Source organism: Schistocerca gregaria, chromosome 4 (assembly GCF_023897955.1).
Source record: "Schistocerca gregaria isolate iqSchGreg1 chromosome 4, iqSchGreg1.2, whole genome shotgun sequence".
NCBI lineage: Eukaryota > Metazoa > Arthropoda > Insecta > Orthoptera > Acrididae > Schistocerca > Schistocerca gregaria.
In genome coordinates this window covers 612,545,303-612,562,672 of record NC_064923.1, presented here as the reverse complement: position 1 = coordinate 612,562,672, position 17,370 = coordinate 612,545,303, and the positions used below count along the sequence as shown (strand labels likewise).

At 42.2% G+C, this 17,370-nt stretch overlaps 1 pseudogene; it reads right to left on the bottom strand.

Annotated features, from left to right (window-relative positions):
* Positions 1–16,642: 16,642 nt before the first annotated feature.
* LOC126268493 (U2 spliceosomal RNA) lies at positions 16,643–16,805 on the bottom strand (annotated as a pseudogene).
* Positions 16,806–17,370: the final 565 nt, after the last annotated feature.

Sequence of the window (17,370 nt, the reverse complement as noted above, 5' to 3'; positions counted from 1 at the left end):
TGGGAGAGATGTGTTAATTGTCACGAGCTATCTGCATATGTATAGGATAGTGAAAACAAAAGTGGCCTGCAGAACAGAGTTCAAGAGTACAAAGAAACGCATCAGAGGAAGGGAAATATGGTACTAACCTGACTATAGCACATGTTGAAAGTAACCACCACTCATCACTTGGCACCTTTGGGCCCTGGTCAGCAAGTTGCTGAAGTTGGATTGAAGCAGGACTGTTGGAATTACTGCAGTCTCATACAAAATGTTCTGCTGCAGTTCGTGAAGACTATAAGAGTTGTTGCAATACACCTTAGACTTGAGGCTCCCCACACAAAGTAATCGCACACTGACATATCGGGTGACCTGGGTGGCCAGAGTGACCCCTGCTAATAACTCTGTCAGGAGAGAAGATTGTGTAAATGTGCTCCTAGGTTATGTTGGCTGTATGGGAAGTTGCTCCATCCTGTTAGGAGTAAAATATCTCAGTCAACAGCCACTCACGACCGAGTCTGCAACGGCAGCACAAGAAAGCGTGACACGAGTATCAATTTAATTCTCTAACTTCCGATTAAATTTTAAAATAAATTTACAACAATCTTCGAAAAACATAAACAGGTAAGTGATAAGCTACACAACTCACTGTTAGCCCATAAAAGCAAGTTGCCATGAACAAAGGAACACAGAAATACCGCCCCTTTTGGTCACAGTGGCATAACAGTGACATTGCTCTGTGACCAGTTTTCGTTTGACACAGCACGTACGTTTTCATTTGGAGGAGATAGAATAAATAATCATCCAGACACTTTGTTCGTATTGATGAAATTGGTATTATTTTTGTCTGACGCGTAGACTATAACATGGAAATTATTCCCGACACCACTCCTTCTCTTATAGAACACATTTATAATTGTATACACTGCACTATTTAAGTTTCGTCTTACACACCCCACAGTATCACAAAATTCACTTTCTTAAAGGCCGTCTTTTCTCATCAATCGGTCATTTCGCTGTGCCAGTGCTACTTTACAAAAGCAAGATCGTATACTCAATTTCCGTACTTAGTCACGACTAGCCTCACACTCCTGCACTCTTCAGTAACACAAAGCGAATCGACGAGCACGAAGCGACCCCAGTTCCAGAGTCCCCTGACTCGTCATATTCGCCGAACTACAACGTGAAGAAAGGATCCATAGCACTGATATAACAACGGAATCCTCATTTGTATTGACCCCACAACATTAGCTCGCACTCGCTCTGTTTTTGATCTATAATGACCAAGATTCATAACTTCTTGTAAAAAGATTGTAGTACTTCCATGTGATCCGGGACACCCAACGAAAGGTGATCTGCGTCCTCTTCCTCTCCTCAAAAGCAGAAAGCTGCCTCTTAGACGAGCGGCCTATGAAGATGTTAACGGAAACGTCTACTGTTAAATTTGAGTCTGGCTACTAGAGAGGCGAGGTGCCAAGGCACTGTACACTATGTGATCAGAAGTATCCGGACACCTGGCAGAAAGTGGGTTACAAGTTCGAGGCGGCCTCCATCGGTAATGCTGGAATACAATGCGGTGCTGGCCCACCCTTAGGCTTGATGACAGCTTCCACTCTCGCAGGCATACGTTTAATCAGGTGCTGGAAGGTTTCTTGGGGAATGGCAGCCCATTCTTCACGGAGTGCTGCACTGAGGAGAGGTATCGCTGTCGGTCGGTGAGGCCTGGCACGAAATCGGCGTTCCAAAATATCGCAAAAGTGTTCCATAGGATTCAGGTCAGGACTCTGTGCAGGCCAGTCCATTACAGGGATGTTATTGTAGTGTAGCCACTCCGCCACAGGCCGCTCATTATGAACAGGTGCTCGATCGTGTTGAAAGATGCAATCCCCCTCCCCGAATTGCTCTTCTACAGCGGGAAGCAAGAAGGTGCTTAAAACATCAATGTAGGCCTAGGCTGTGATAGTGCCACGCAAAACAAGAAGGGGTGCAAACCATCTCGATGAAAAACACACCACACCATAACACCACCACCTCCGAATTTTACTGTTGGCACTACACATGCTAGCAGATAACGTTCACTGAGCATTCGCCATACCCACACCCTGCCATCGGAACGCCACAATGTGTGCCGTGATTCGTCACTCCACACAACGTTTTTCCATTGTTCAATCGTCCAATGTTTACGCTCCTTACACCAAGCGAGGCGACAATTGGCATTTGCCGGCGTGATGAGTGGCTTACGAGCAGCCGCTCGACAATGAAATCTAGGTTTTCTCTTCTCCCGCCTAACAGTCATAGTACCTGCAGTGGATCCTTACGCAGTTTGGAATTCCTGTATGATCGCTTGGATAGATGTCTTCCTATTACGACCCTCCTCAAATCTCTGCGGTGTCTGTCAGTCAGCAGATGAGATCGCCCTGTACGCTTTTGTGCTGTACGTGTCCCTTCACATTTCCATTTCACTATCACGTCGGACACAGTGGACCTAGGGATGTGTAGGAGTGTGGAAGTCTCGAGTACAGACGTATGACACAAGTGACATCCAATCACATGACCGCGTTCGAAGTCCGTGAGTTCCGCGGAGCGCCCCAGTTTGGTCTCTCACGATGTCTAATGACTTCTGAGGTCACTGATCAGAGTACCTGGCAGTAGTTGGCAGCACAATGCAACTAATACGAAAAAAGTATGTTTTTGGGGCTGTACGAATACTTTTGATCACATAGTATATTTCTGTGATGTTTCTGGATACAGGGGACCGAAGGATGTGTTGTTGAGAACTTCTTGTCTTTGTGTCTTGTTGTTTCCTCCCATTCCAGTTTCCAGTCTTCTACCACGCGTGTGTGTAGGACATGTTGGTAATCCGTGCTTGGGATTACAGTCCAGGTGCATGCCCTGACACAGCAGCTTCTTTGCTAAGCGGTAGACAGCTTCATTGGAAATGATCCTACTGTGTGATTTCACCCCAGAGAAATTAGCGCAATGGCTGTATTTAAGCATCGATTCCAACACTTCGATAATCCTGTATACCACACGCTATATTTTTGAAGTACTGTTAGAGTAGATGAAGAGTCACTAAATAGGACATAGAGAGACGCTGTCACCTGCGAGCAGAAAGAAGTGCTTCTACTATCGCAACAAGTTCTACGGTCATGATACTTGCCTCTAATGGTAATTTGAATAACCTAAACTTCTGCAGACGTGGTGTGCAATACGCACATTTGACAGAGTTATTCGGTTTGGAGCCGTCAGTATAGAGATATATTGCCTCTGGATACTGACTTAAACATTGCGCCAAAGTTTTAGTGTAAATGCTAGACTAATGCTCAAAGGTAAAGCCGGTTATTACATTCATCGCAGACAACTTCAGTGGGCATGGAACCCTAAAATTATTTAGCATAGGTGCTCTAATGATTTTCCTTAAAATAATATTAGTATCTTAATACGCTTGAGTTAGGGGAGGAAGCGTTCTTATAATCTGTGTGGTTAGGTTGAGGCAATCAATTTCAGATTGTCGGATTCATATTGATTATTTTCGAGAAGAGATATTTCTGGCGTAGATGGATGAACAGGAGAAACAAATCCGTAATATTCGGATACAGCATTAGTAGTGTCCTCCTTGACACAGTCAAGTCGTTCAGATATCTGGGTGTAATGTTGCAAATCGATATGAAATGGAACGAGCCTGTGAGGAATGTGGTAGGAAAGTCAACTGGTCGACTTCAATTTATTGGAGAACTTTAGGAAAGTGTAGTTTACCTCTGAAGGAGACCGTATGTAGCACGGTAGTGCGACCTATTAATGAGTACTGTTCGAGTATTTTGGATCCATACCACACCGAATTATAGTTAGACACGAAAGCAATTCAGAGGCGTGCTGCTGGATTTGTTGCTGTTTGCTTCGAACATCACGTAAATGTTACGGATATTTTTGGAACTCAAACGGGATCTCTGGGGGGCAGGCGACGTCCTTTTCGAGGAACTCTATTGAGACAAGTTAGAGAAGCGGCATTTGAAGCGGACTGCAGAACGATTTTGTTGCCTCCAACATACGCTGCGCGTAAGGACCACCAAGATAACATACAATAAATTAAAGCTCATACAGAGGCATATAGACAGTCACTTTTCCCTCGTTCTGTTTGTGAGTGGAACGCGCCGTAAGGTGGATCGCGCAGTATCAGTGTAGATGTACTGCAGATGTGGATAGGAATTTCATGTGCTTCAACCATGAGTGCATTAGTAGCGGTGGAGCTCATTGCTACCAAACAAGGAGTCAGCGCTTTGTATTGTATTGTACTGAGGCTGTCGATAAAACTGTCAGCTGCAGATATGTAACAACAGCTCCTATAATGAAGAAGCGGACGTGCCATCGTAGGGCTTTAGTGCTGATCTGACTTAGAAGCCCCACCCAGATCCTGTCACATCGCTGATTACTGGACGGCCACCTCGAATTTGTTAGCTGCGTATTTTGTCTGCGTCTTCCACGTTATCTTATGGTCGATAAAGAATCACTGGGATTTGAGATTTGCCTACAGTCTTCGGCAGGAATTGGTACGGGGCTGTTGCTTACACCACTGGCAGATTCGCTCTCTGCCTCATAAACAATACAGAATTTCACTTAGATGTGGATGTCCCCAGTCGGTTTTTCATGAGCTGCTGTTGGAGTTCGAACATTTCGGTTGTCAGTTGTGACTTACAGTCTTCTAAGGACGTAGTTTCCACGCAAATACAAATATAGTCTGCATATTTCAAAACTTTCGCCTTTTCAGGGAATATCTTGTGTAGGTCAATGATGTAAATATTAAATAGAAGAGGCGCCGAAAGAGATCATATTGTGGTCCTATCGTACGAGTAGTGGCAGTCGCTCTGAGAGAAAAGATAACTTGTTCAGAAAATTTATGGATTATGCATTGTTTCTTTCGTTTTGTGGCTAGCACAGAGTCTACGGTATCGTAGACGCTGCTTAGATCCAACCTATAGGCTGCAACAGAGCCGTATGTCACAAACTAGATACATGATAACATCTTCAGTATCTCTCCCATTGCGAAAACCCGCCTGATTACTAGAGAATATGACATGGTGTGCGGATCACCCCTCTAATTGGAATCTGTCCATTCTTTCCAACACTTTATATGGTCATTATAGTAACTTTATTGGTCGGTACGATGCCACCGAATCAGGATTCTTCCCTGTACTGTCATACTTGTGTGAATGATTCAATACAGCCTTCAGCTGTCAGTTTTTCTTTATTGCTTGTATTATTACACGATTTAGGTCTTAAACGTGTTTCAAGTATCCTACTAAATGGAAACAACATGAAGTCAGTACGATAAAAATCGGTTAATAGTTGAACACAGTAATGAAACAGATCTTAAAATGTGCCATGATTAGTAAAATCTTACTGAAAATAAATTTAGCTAATGCTAAATACCATACCTAAATACTATGGCTAAATACCATAGAAGTGTTTTTTTCTCCCCCTAGTCCCCTGGTGGGCTGCCAATGGTACAACATACAGCTATTCAGGCAAAATTTTTAACTACACAAAAAAGAATAATGGGTGCAAATTTTTAAAATGTTTGAGAAGGTCTTTGTTTGATACCATTTAAATAAAATTAACATGTTAATGTTCTTTGGTTATCTGAAAACTAAAATAAAAAAGACAAAAGGGTGAAGAAATAGATATTCAAAACACCTTCAAAAACTGTGGTGACATCCAAGAAAAAAGAGCACTGCATTTTGAGTAAAAAGGTGAAAGATCTACATTGAGGAACAAATGCTTCTTGAGAGAGGAAACGCTGTGTACTAAGTAGGGTTGAAATGTGTGGGTATAAAATAGAGAACACTGGGTGATATATATGTTAATGACGGTAGGTGTTGGGATGGATACTGGGAAGACGGAAAGAAATGAATTTAAAGTGTGATCAGGACCTAGAATAAGGAAGAGGAGTGAGGAAAGAGGGAAGGGAAGAGATAGGTGAGTAGGGAGTATAGTTAATAGGACTGGTAACTATCGGGGTGGATTTCATCGTCTGGAAGGGGGAAGACGGTTAAAGTTGCCCTGGGACTGGGCATGGACGATGCGATTAATTGGTAATGCTGCGGCAGCATAACAGAATTGGTGCTCAGAGAGGAAACAATGAGGTTGTTAGAATCTAGCTTTCGAGTAATGTACAATATGTTGAGGTGTTCATGGTGGGTGAGGGGAGGGGAGGAGGTGGTAGAAGCTATATAACACGGTAGAAAATCCACATAGGGTAAGGGAAACGAATGCAGAAAGCAAGACGGAGTGTATTTCGCTCAAGGCTTTGGAAGGAACGATAGAAGTTGGGTGAAGTGGGTATACAGCCAACAGTGACGTTAGAGAGGAGAAGGTTGAACATCGCTTTGTAGGCTTAGAGTATAGTACAGGATTGCAACCATTATGTTCGGCGGGTTAGTACTTTAAATAGTTATAGTTTATTGTGAGCTTTTGTTGGATGATTGGTAGGTGAGTTTTCCGCGCTATCTCCCGATCGAGGGTTAGCCAAAGATATTTTAGTCTACCAATTAACCTGGATAGGATAGCTGTAAATGGTTAGAAAAAAGTCGTCGATACAGAAGCTACGCGTGGTTCGTTTCATAATTATTGCCTTTGTTTTAAAGGGATTTATCTTCTGAAACCACTGGTTACACCAGGAGGAAAACTGGTTACGATGGAGTTAGAGAGCTTCGTTGGGATTTCTGGAATGTTGGGTAGAATATGAGGAATACAGCGTCGTCGGCATACTGAAGGAAGTGTATCGTACCGGTGGTTTTGACGTATCAGCGGTGTAGAGGATACAAAGAAAAGAGCCTTTGGCACACCTACAGCATAACAGAATTGGTGGTTGACGGGCAGTTTGATAGAAGGAACGAATTAGGTGGACATACTTAACTGGAAGTGTGTGAGTCTGGAGTTTAAAGAGGAAACCGGAATGTCATACATGATCGTAGTTGCTTTTTTTTGTTTTTTTTCCGGAGTTGGTCAAGAGAAGAGGAGCTGGACGTATGCTACACTGGTTCATATTAATGGGTAAATGCTGATTTACCTTGCTAAACACTGAGCTGAGTCCGATGAATTGATAGGATGAAGTATTGCAAGGGGGAGTTCAGAAAATGTAGAATTCTGGAAGATTTCCACAGCTTAAAATACAATCCTGTGATGAGGATTGTCTTGTAAAGTATTGCAAGATTTCCTAGGAAGCAACAGGGAAATATTTTCAAGTATTTGTAAGCAATACAATCGTGATCAGGGACAGCGTTGCGTTTTTTTTTTGTATTATACCTGTTTTATTTCAAGTGCTGTGATGGGTGTGTCCAGCTCTCTCTGCGGTATGTTGTCCAAGTAATGGAAGCTGGAAAGTGTGACGGGGTAGTGAAGTCTGTACGTACATGGTCTGTAGGGAATAGGGAGTAATCGAAATGAGGGCCATTATGAAGATGTCGAAGAGATAGGATGCAAAGCGATTAGCTTTTCCCAGCGCTTCATGTAAGGGTTTGTTGCCATGTACAAATGGTTATGGGAATGACGATGCTGCCTGTCAGTCAGTGAAAGATTCAATGCGAAGTTTGCTGTTACCTCCAACACCGCAAGTTTGTGTGCTAAAATCCGTTTCCGAGGTAAACACCTAGGACGCTAAGTGAAATGTTAGTGCGAGATTGAGTTAACAGATATATTGGGAAACTTGTCTCTCTGTGCTGGTTCATAAGGTCCAAAGCGCCACAGACAAAGGTTTTCAAATTTATGTCTTCCTTTAACTGTAGAAGGTATGCAGTATAGTTTCGCACTGTCCTCAAGTGAGCAAAATACGAGACCAGAGTTGTGATTGAATTCTGGACTTTCTTCTAGAGCCCCTTGTACTTAAAGAGAAAAATTCGACAAATGTGAAGCTAATTTCGGGAATAGGCAAAGGGAGTTTTGTAGAGCCGTTACTTTTTACACCACGAGCCCGAATACTGCCTGGTGGCGTTGCAGCTACATGGCGTGATACGGATATCATGCAAGGTGTTAAGGGTATAAGTGCAGATATTTCTATTGAGGACTGACGACAGTTTACTGAACAACATTACATTAGCATATACGTCATTTATAGACTAACAATTATGGCTATTAAGACTACCATGTTTTTAGGTTGGTTAATACCTCCAAGTACGCGTGGCACAAGCAAGCCATTAATATTCATTTTCCGCTTGCCAGCAGGACAGGTACTGAAATTTGGATGCGAGGACGGAAAACGGTTAGTCTGCACCGACAGGTATAGTTCACGTCGTGGCACAGTTATGACAGTGTAGAAAGTGTCAGGGAATAAATTATGCCATAAGTTTGCGGGAGGACAGATAGATACAGAGAAAAAAATCTCAGGAACTTAGCGGGTAAATATTACGATGCCAGTAATCACAGTATCTGCACATGTACCCCTAACGCCCTATATCTTTCTAGTGACGATAAAGAATTTTCTCTCATGTGAGAGAATTTGATAAAGGGCATATTGCTATAGCCTATCGCCTGGGAACGGGTATTTCAGGAATGATGAAGCTGCTTAGGTGTTTAGGTGCTACTGTCCTGAGAGTATGTGGGAAGTAGTTGAAGGACAGTGAAACCGTGAGCAGACAATGTATTGAATGTTCGCACCTATTCGTAGAAAGTAAATGCCTGAGGCTGCTCATTCTTTAAAGCACGATGTAGGCGATCTGTGACAGATTTGATAGCAAAATACAATGCTGGTGCAAGCACAAGTGATTCAGAGCTCACTGCAGAGCGAATATCGTTGAACAAGAGGATCCACAACTGATGATCCCTATATCTCTCGTAACAGAATGTCGATGGTCATGTCTGGGTACACTGTCATCGAAGGGAATTAGTGCTTAGGACATGCACTGCGACAAGATGGGATAGTCATATAAGTTTCCATAAGACCTGTTGTAGTAATCGTATGCACCATGACAGCTGTGGACAGTAGCAGGGAAAAGCCAGTACGAACACACTTTTCATATCAAATTGATATCAGATTAATTAATTAATTAATTTCCCAATCCCTGTTGATGGGTCTTTCAGATTCATTAATTAATTCCTTCAACTCTGATGACATCATGGGTCTTCCCCAGATGGCATGTGGGTCCCTTCCCCAGCCCTCTGGGAAATCCTGACTTCTCGCCCATCCTTTCCCCACCTCCCCCAATCACCTCCTTCCCACTCAGAAAACAATTGCAGGAAACTCGCTTTGTCTGTATAGAGCTGCTGGACAGCAAAGATCAGTATAATATTTATTTAAACAGTTGCCCCCTGCTTATTTATTTACTTCAACAATTTGATAAATGGATTTTACACTCACTACCAAGTATTGCTGGAATGTCTTTGTGTGTTTATAAGAGTGATGTTCATTTAAGGAATTTGTGGGCACACTGTTTATTTAAACTATTTTCAGAAGGAATTTTCTTGTGTGCTACCCACTCACAGACACGAAGATGGACCTCTATATTGTATATTTTAAAAATTAGAAACTCTTTCTTTACTCACCTTGACTTGCAGGGATCGACTGAGTTAGTGCAAAATACCACCACCAGAGGGCCATCCCACACCCCCTTCCTCCCAGAAAAATTCCGTGGGAAATGAACTCAATCTACAGTTGAGGGGCAGGCCACGAAATTCAAATCAGTGTCAATAATATATTGATGAATATTCGTTATTTACTCAGCCAGTGAGAGACAGTACTTGCTTCCCGTCTCTGTTTCTCTCAAGTGGATACTTACTGTTTGTATGGGAACCAATGTCTCCAACCACAGAGATTGAAGTTTTTATCTCTCCACAGAATACTGTGCTCCTATTGGCTAATGTCGGCGACAAAGGGAGAGATGACACAATTTCGATATCAAAAATAGAGGGAAATAATCAATTTGTGCTACTCTATCAAAGTAATAATTTAACAATTTATGGAAGTCAAATCGATCACTGAAAACACACACCACCACCCTGCATGATACTTCTTCATAATAAAACAAATTTTCAATGTCTGAGAATCACACTCAAAAATTTGGCAAATCAAGTAATTAAATTTCCACTACAAATAGATGATAGTGCTAAATATATCCAAGGTCTTGCATGCACTGATGTTTGACAACACAAGCACTCTCCTCCACAACATTTCCACTAAACATATCTCGTGAAAAAATCTCTCTGATCACATACAGTCATGATCACAAAGAGCGCACCTTCCATTGACTGCTGGGAGCAGCAGTCACACCACTGGCTAGGGCATCATGTTGTGGTGTGTGTGCTGGTAAGGAGATACCCGCACATGCATTGGCCATGCTGGCAGGTGCACGCCCATCCCCCAGCATCCACACTCCAGTCCTAGAGAATGCTCAGAGGTCAGCCAGACTGTCACCAAACAGTCAACCAATCATTTTACATGGGGGGGGGGGGCATACTAGTTCAGTGCTAACAGCTGTCAAATTGAATCTCATGCAACGCACATATACACTTCTGTCACCGTTGACCTGGAATACTTGTCACTTCGCTATTCAGTAATCCAGAGAGTCTGCTGAGTCTTGTCCCCATGGCAGTGGGCAAGAACCAACAGTCGAAACATTCTTTGTACCTGCTTGTCACTTGAGGCTGAGTTAATCCGCGAATTCCAGTCGAACAAAGCATTGTGCCCACTCGTGATGCTGGCCATAGACATTGGGAAGCAAGCAGGCGCAGCTTGGGCATTTAGTTCTAATGGTAATCCCATTCTGACGTAGACTCTCCTCAGTTTAAAATATCCACTTTACTCAATCCAAGACAGGGTTTTTGGTGACCTTGAACCTCGAATTTCTCATACAAAATGTAGATTTCTTCTTTTATACTAGTTATTTTCGGAGACAGAAGAAATCAGGACATACATGCGTTTTTGAATAGCTAAAGTATCGTTACTTGTTGTGGAAATCCTGATCTTCTTTATCATATTCCCATGATCACTACATTAGAAATATGGCGAGACTTGGTTAACAGCACAGTCTCTCTCTCTTCATTATTTTTATAACATGCGACGGAGTAAAAACTATGAACTATAGAAACTTCGCTAACATCGCCTGGTAGTGAACTCTGTAAGATATTACCGAATCTCTCTTGCTATATATCGAAAACGAATGCTGTCCGTGTGTTGACATCAAGCAAATGTGATGTCTCCATTAAGTATACATGTATTAATCCATTGGAGCAGGTGGGCAGTGATCTAAATCTCTTGCACAGACCTGTGACCTGTATAAAGTTTTGTCGCCTGAACTGCAGGAGAACCTTAGTAGTAGGGCAACTTTTGTTCTGGGGTGGTTTCTTAGTACATTACGTTAGGGGCAAGCTTACATTCAAGGGAAAACCTATTGTTCTCTTTTGATTGACCGGTCCTTAACCTATTATTCTCCACAGATATACAGAAAACAGAGCAAATGCATTGCATCTGTAGAATATGTGGCTGGGAGTGCCTGGATGCAGTGCTATAGTATAACGTCCAACCAGAAAAATAGTGCATTTGTGCTTGGAGTTGACAAGTGTACCACATTTATAAGTACTTTTAGGATATGTGGCGAAAAGTGATGTCAAGCTCGCGGGGTAGACATGACATAAAATCAATAAAATTGACAGGATATACGTATAAACTGAGAAAAAAATTGGCCAAAATTTGGGGAAACCGAGGGGAGAATGAGGGAGTACTTGCATGTCTTCTGCTTACTACAGGAAAATTCTTCCACGTGGGAACAAGTATGTGACCACAAGAGGAATACGAGAAGAATGAGGGAAACAGTTTTTTGTCGACAGTGATATGATGGGTGTAACAGAATGTTTAACATGGATGATCACCAAATGTAGGGTAGTAAATTTCTACATATTGGATCAGAAGCCCAGGTGTGACTCCAACGTTATTAGCAACCACGTTATAGATTTTTATAAAGTGTCCTTAGCTAAAAAGCTTTGTATTACCAGTTGCAGGACTGCAACATAAAACCGCGGAATAGATCGTTTGCTTTACCCTGTGTAAGACTGTTCAGGTGTTTAAAACAGTATTTACAATGTGCTTTTCTGTACTCTCCACCAATCACAACGATTCAGTGTCAGCTAACAAATACGTTACAGAACAGCTGCTGCATTGTTTTTTAACAACATTCTTCTGTATGTCTGTTAAGGTAATATGATATATAAAATCTGATTGCTGTTTTCCTGGAAAACAGAACCAACTGCCTTTAAACTGACATTGATCTGCGATAAATGACGATAGAAAGTAGATGGAATGATCAGTTGAGCAGGTCTGTAACGAGGTATGAGTCAATAGTAGGTTGATAATGCAGCCTAGAGATGGGGATGTTGCTGCAGATCATTTATCTTGCATTTAACTATTTTTTTCTGTTGTTATCACGGGTTGCATCAGTTGTGTGGTATAAATTGCGATCAACTCGTACACAACTGCATGTTCTGTATGTGAATTAGAGTGCCATATACATCAAATCATTAACAGCAACCATCTTCGTACTATAATCAGCAGAGGGCTTCCAACAAATATGTTATGAATCATGTCCATCAATGGAAAGCCTATTTCAAGAACCTCCTCTAGACGAATGAAGATTTAAGTAAAGAACTCCATTTCTATCCCACTTCTTGGACATAACCAAGACATCAGTTTCATAACTGTAGTGATTTGTGGGCTATTACAAATCCTGTGTACACATTTGCTTGACAGTTATCCTATTTACAGAGTTAGTGCAGCATGGCATGTAATTTCACATGTCAAACACCACTGTAATACATTTGTGTGTTTCCTTGCAACAGGAATTTTCCAACACTAATTATCATTTTATAGGACTGATGCGAGCATAGTATAATTTCTGGACCATAACTGGATATGAACAGTGGACGCTATACATCTTCAGAAAGCTGTATTGTACATGTATCACAAAGAAGCTACATTTTACTCTGGTGTGATTAGAATCTACATTTTACTCTGGTGTAATTTTATCATCTTAAAGTTTGTCACCACAGCGAGTGGGATAGAAAACTTGCAGGGTGGATGCATGTCAGATGTTTGACATATATGTCCTGCAGTAGAGTATTAAGGGCATTACACTCCACATGACTAATATTTTGGCAACCACATGGCCTTAACATATTGGCGTGTTTAAGTGCAGAACTGTGTAGCCTTAGGAGTAGTGTGTTTATGTTCTACAACCATTTGTCTCTTGCCTATAACTTCTCGGTACTGATCAAGATACTGGAACATTACTTTAGAATTGATAGCACTGAGCCGTGCTGCAGCTCGCGTTCGTGCTGTTTGTAGGTTTTCACCCTCTGTTGGAGGCAAGATGGTATCGTTTAGTTGGCATGGTTGCGGCTGTTTGTCTTCTTCTCGTGTCGACTGGCGCCACTCGGTTTCGCAAGCGTCGCCTGTCCGCTAGTGGCAGCAGCGGCGGTTATCGATATGTAGTAACTGTTGCCCTTTCCTTGGGGAGACGTCGTCGTTTTTCTGGGTCGTGTGAGTGGGCCAGTTCAGTTGTGGCTCAGGAGGAGCCAGGTCTGCACAGTGCTAGAACACACCGGGACCGCTGGCATGGACTGCCTGTGGTCACGAGGATGCACGACCTCGTCGTAAACCGGATCCAGCAAGCTTTAAGATGAGTGCATTTCAATCCAAGTAGAGAAACCTTCACCATTGTGATATGTCGCGATTCACCAGTGACTTGGGTTCGTGTTGCTGCTCGTAGTGTCGCCGAGGCGAAGAGCAGAGAGTGGAGTGCTTAGGGAAGGCGCACCTGATTAGCTTTCCTCGACTTCTTGTTACTATTTACTGCGTTCAACTTGTTACAATTTGTTAAGTTCACCAGTGGTATTTTTTCTTGGCTTGTGTCCGCTAACGCCCCAGTTACCTGCCCTAGGGGGTTAGTACATGTAACGGCAGTGTACTTTTCCTCGCCTTGCCGCTGCCATCCGGTAAGGCGTGTAGTTTTGACAGCTTTATTGATTGAAGGCCGGGTGGTGATTCTTGTACTCTGGTGGTAGTCGTTGCTTTCTCGTTCCGGGTACTCTAAACACAGTATTCTGAGGACGTAGTGCACACCGCCGGTTCCGGCTTTGGCGCATTGTTCCAATGTTGCATTTGGTTTATCGGACGTCAGGTAGCTTCAGCAAGATTATTATTAGTCATTCGTTAGACTGCCACTAGTCTGAGTTACCATCTTATGCAGTAAATGCAACTCTTGGCTGCCTATCTCAGAGCTCGCGAAAGTGTTTGTTGCCGGGCCTTCTCAGAAGTCGATTCCTGGAGCACCGTCTGTGGCCCCTTGGTTCTTGTAAGACATGTGTGTTCTAAAAGGAGGTCTGATGCCCAATAGTTCAGTGTAACGCTCCTTGAGGCCACGCCTTCTGCGGGTATAATCTGCTTCAGTATCCTTTAAGGAACTTATGCACTGGTTCTTGTGTTTTATTATTGTATTATTTATTACAATACCTTGTAATGCCTACATTAAAGTTTACATGTATGTCTAGTTAATAGATCTGGTCGCTTTCTGGAATAAATTTAGCAGTGTAGCGTTCAGTGGATGTTAAGGGCTATGTTACAAAGTTTACCATCATCTTATTTCACCCCTTTGGTGATCAGTTGCTTGTTTTTTAATTAACTTTTGCTACTGTATTTGCTGTTTTTTCAGCAGCTTTATAAATTTTTTATATTGTTGGCGTTCCTGGCGTGTAAGGCCTTCAGCTGTGATTGTGATCATTTGCCTTAAAATTCTAATTTGGTATTTCTATTTTAGCAGTAAGCCTTAAAACCTTATTTACTGCCATTCTTGGCGTCTAATGCCTTCTGCTGTGTCTGTGGCGACTTGCCTTTAACATTTCAATACCTGTAATTTGAAGTTGCAGCGAGTTTTAAACAATTCTTAATTTATTGGCGTCCCTGGTGTATAAGGCCATCTGCCCAGATCACAAAGACTTGCTTTTAAAACATTATCTGCTGTTTCTGTATTTAATGGTGATTCACTAAATTGTAACCCACTGAAAACACTATTATTTACACAGTCGTTTATTCCTTCATTAATAAGGTGTGGTATTTTTATTTATTGTTGAGTCTGGAATTACTGGTTTAAAATAAATTGTGTGTAACTGTAAAAGGCAACCAATAGCAACTGATTACGTCCCCGTCCTCAATCATAACCGAATGCTGCCTTCCCTTGGCAACCAGGTTTCTAGCACAATAAAATGCTTCAAGCTCCATCTGTCTCGAGCTCCATCATGCATAAACTGCACATTTCTACTCAACCATCTGTTATATCAACACAACACATTCATATCTATTACACCGATAAGGGGTACTATCCTCCTCAATGAGTGTGCTTCTGGAGAGACCTTGTGCACTGGAGACATCTTTTGCACTTGGAAGTGTGCTGTGAGTAAGGTTGGTGCAAAAGAATCTTTGCTGAACAGCATTCGCAATCTAGTATGTGATACATGCAAAGTAATGGAGGTATGGTTTAGCGATGATACAGAAATTGGGGAGCATGCAGCTGGGTCATTGCTTGTCATTGAAATTGTGGAAATGCAAGTAAAATTGCTAAAATTGATTGACTATTAACTGTGGTGCCTATTACAGTACGTCGACCAAGCATCGACAGTGTATTTTCCATTCCACCCATTCACTTCCACGCTATTGATTGCATGATTGACAGACACCACTTGTTTGAGATGGGGATAGTCTTAGCTGGAGCAACACCTTCATGGGGAAGGCCAGCACCAAAATAGGGATCGCGTACATGTCTGCAGAATGAGGAATCAATGCTCTTGTTCTCTTTGAAATGGAACAACAATCATCTGTTACCCTGTCACTCTGGAAGATGAGAAATGTAGAGGTCATCACCTTCAGACAGCTGTTTGGAAACATTCCACAATGCTGTAAACTCTTCCACTTTCTGTATGTTGCTATGACTTTCAAATTTTTGTTAGTAAGAAACACCGCCTTTCTCTTTTATTTCAACAATTCTGTGTGATGTGTGAGCAGCATAATTAATACCGTTCACTGTCCAGCTTTGTTTGAGAGCCAGTGGATCAAAATGTGTTAATGTTGGTTTAGCACCTGACATAGAATTCGAAGTCATGGTGGAAAAATAAAACGTATGGTGGTGTACAAAACTCTGGTCATACTCTGCTTGGATGTGTTATAGCAGAAAAAACAATGTGTCAAATTGCTTATGAAAGAACAACAGAGAGACCCTCTCTTGCGATTGATAGTCTGTGGGATGTGGGCCTCCTACAGTACAGGTGACGAAACTTTACACTGGTCAGTCCGAGGGGCTTCAATCACTGGCTGTAAGCTCCAATGTACGAATACCGATATATTTAATAGGATCGCCACATACGCTCGACTTCAGCATGCAGATGGCATTTGTATTAAATATACCCAAAGAGATGGATGCAGTAATACCTTATGAAGTTCCCTACTGGGTGACGTCAGTGGAGTTTAGAAAATAACGAGGACAGAGAGAATCTTTGAGTGACAGACATGAATGCACCCTGAGTAACGCAGATCTCCTTCGGATTGTAGCACCTGATATTTACAACTTCTCTGTGTTGTTATCTTTGGGAGATTTCATTTGTGATGAGGTATTTGTTCACTTTAAGCAAGTGTGAAAGTGAGGAGGCATCCTGTGACAGAGATAGAGCATGCATTTAGCACTCTGTCGAGAGACAAAAATACATTTAATATCCTAGTCCTGTGATGCAGGACATAACAGATATGAAGATGATTAGAACAGATTTTTTTCTACCTGATGGCAAAATACTCAAACGAAATTTAGCCTATGCAACAATGTTGTACATGGTTTCACAACAAGTAACGATGAAAATTTGTGTACGCCCTGATTTCTTCTATCTTCGAAAATAACTAGCATAAAAGGGAGAAATCTGCATTTCATGTGAGAAATTCCATGTGTATGGTCAACAACACTGCTGTCTCAGATGTGGTAAAATGGGTTTTTTAAACTGAAGAGAGTCTCTATCAGGGTGGAATTGGTTGTAGCTACTACATACATCCATGCCACGGAAGTTTGTTTCACAGTACACTGCGGCTGTCAACAGGGGCGATCAGAAGGCTTTGTTGACTGGAAGTTAAAGATTAGCTCAGCCTGTGATGGGTGGTATGGTACAAAGAATGCACCGACCTATCTGATCTTCCCCACAGCAGCGGGGTCTGGCAAAGTGACCAGTGTGCTGTGTGAGCAGCGACATAAGGGGATCTGTGTGTTGCGTAAGAGGATTCAATATGATGGGTGTTTGCACTGTCCGATTATTTCCCCAATATATGACCACAACTCGTTGCAAAAGCGATGGCAACAAGCCTGCCAGGCCGAAAACAGT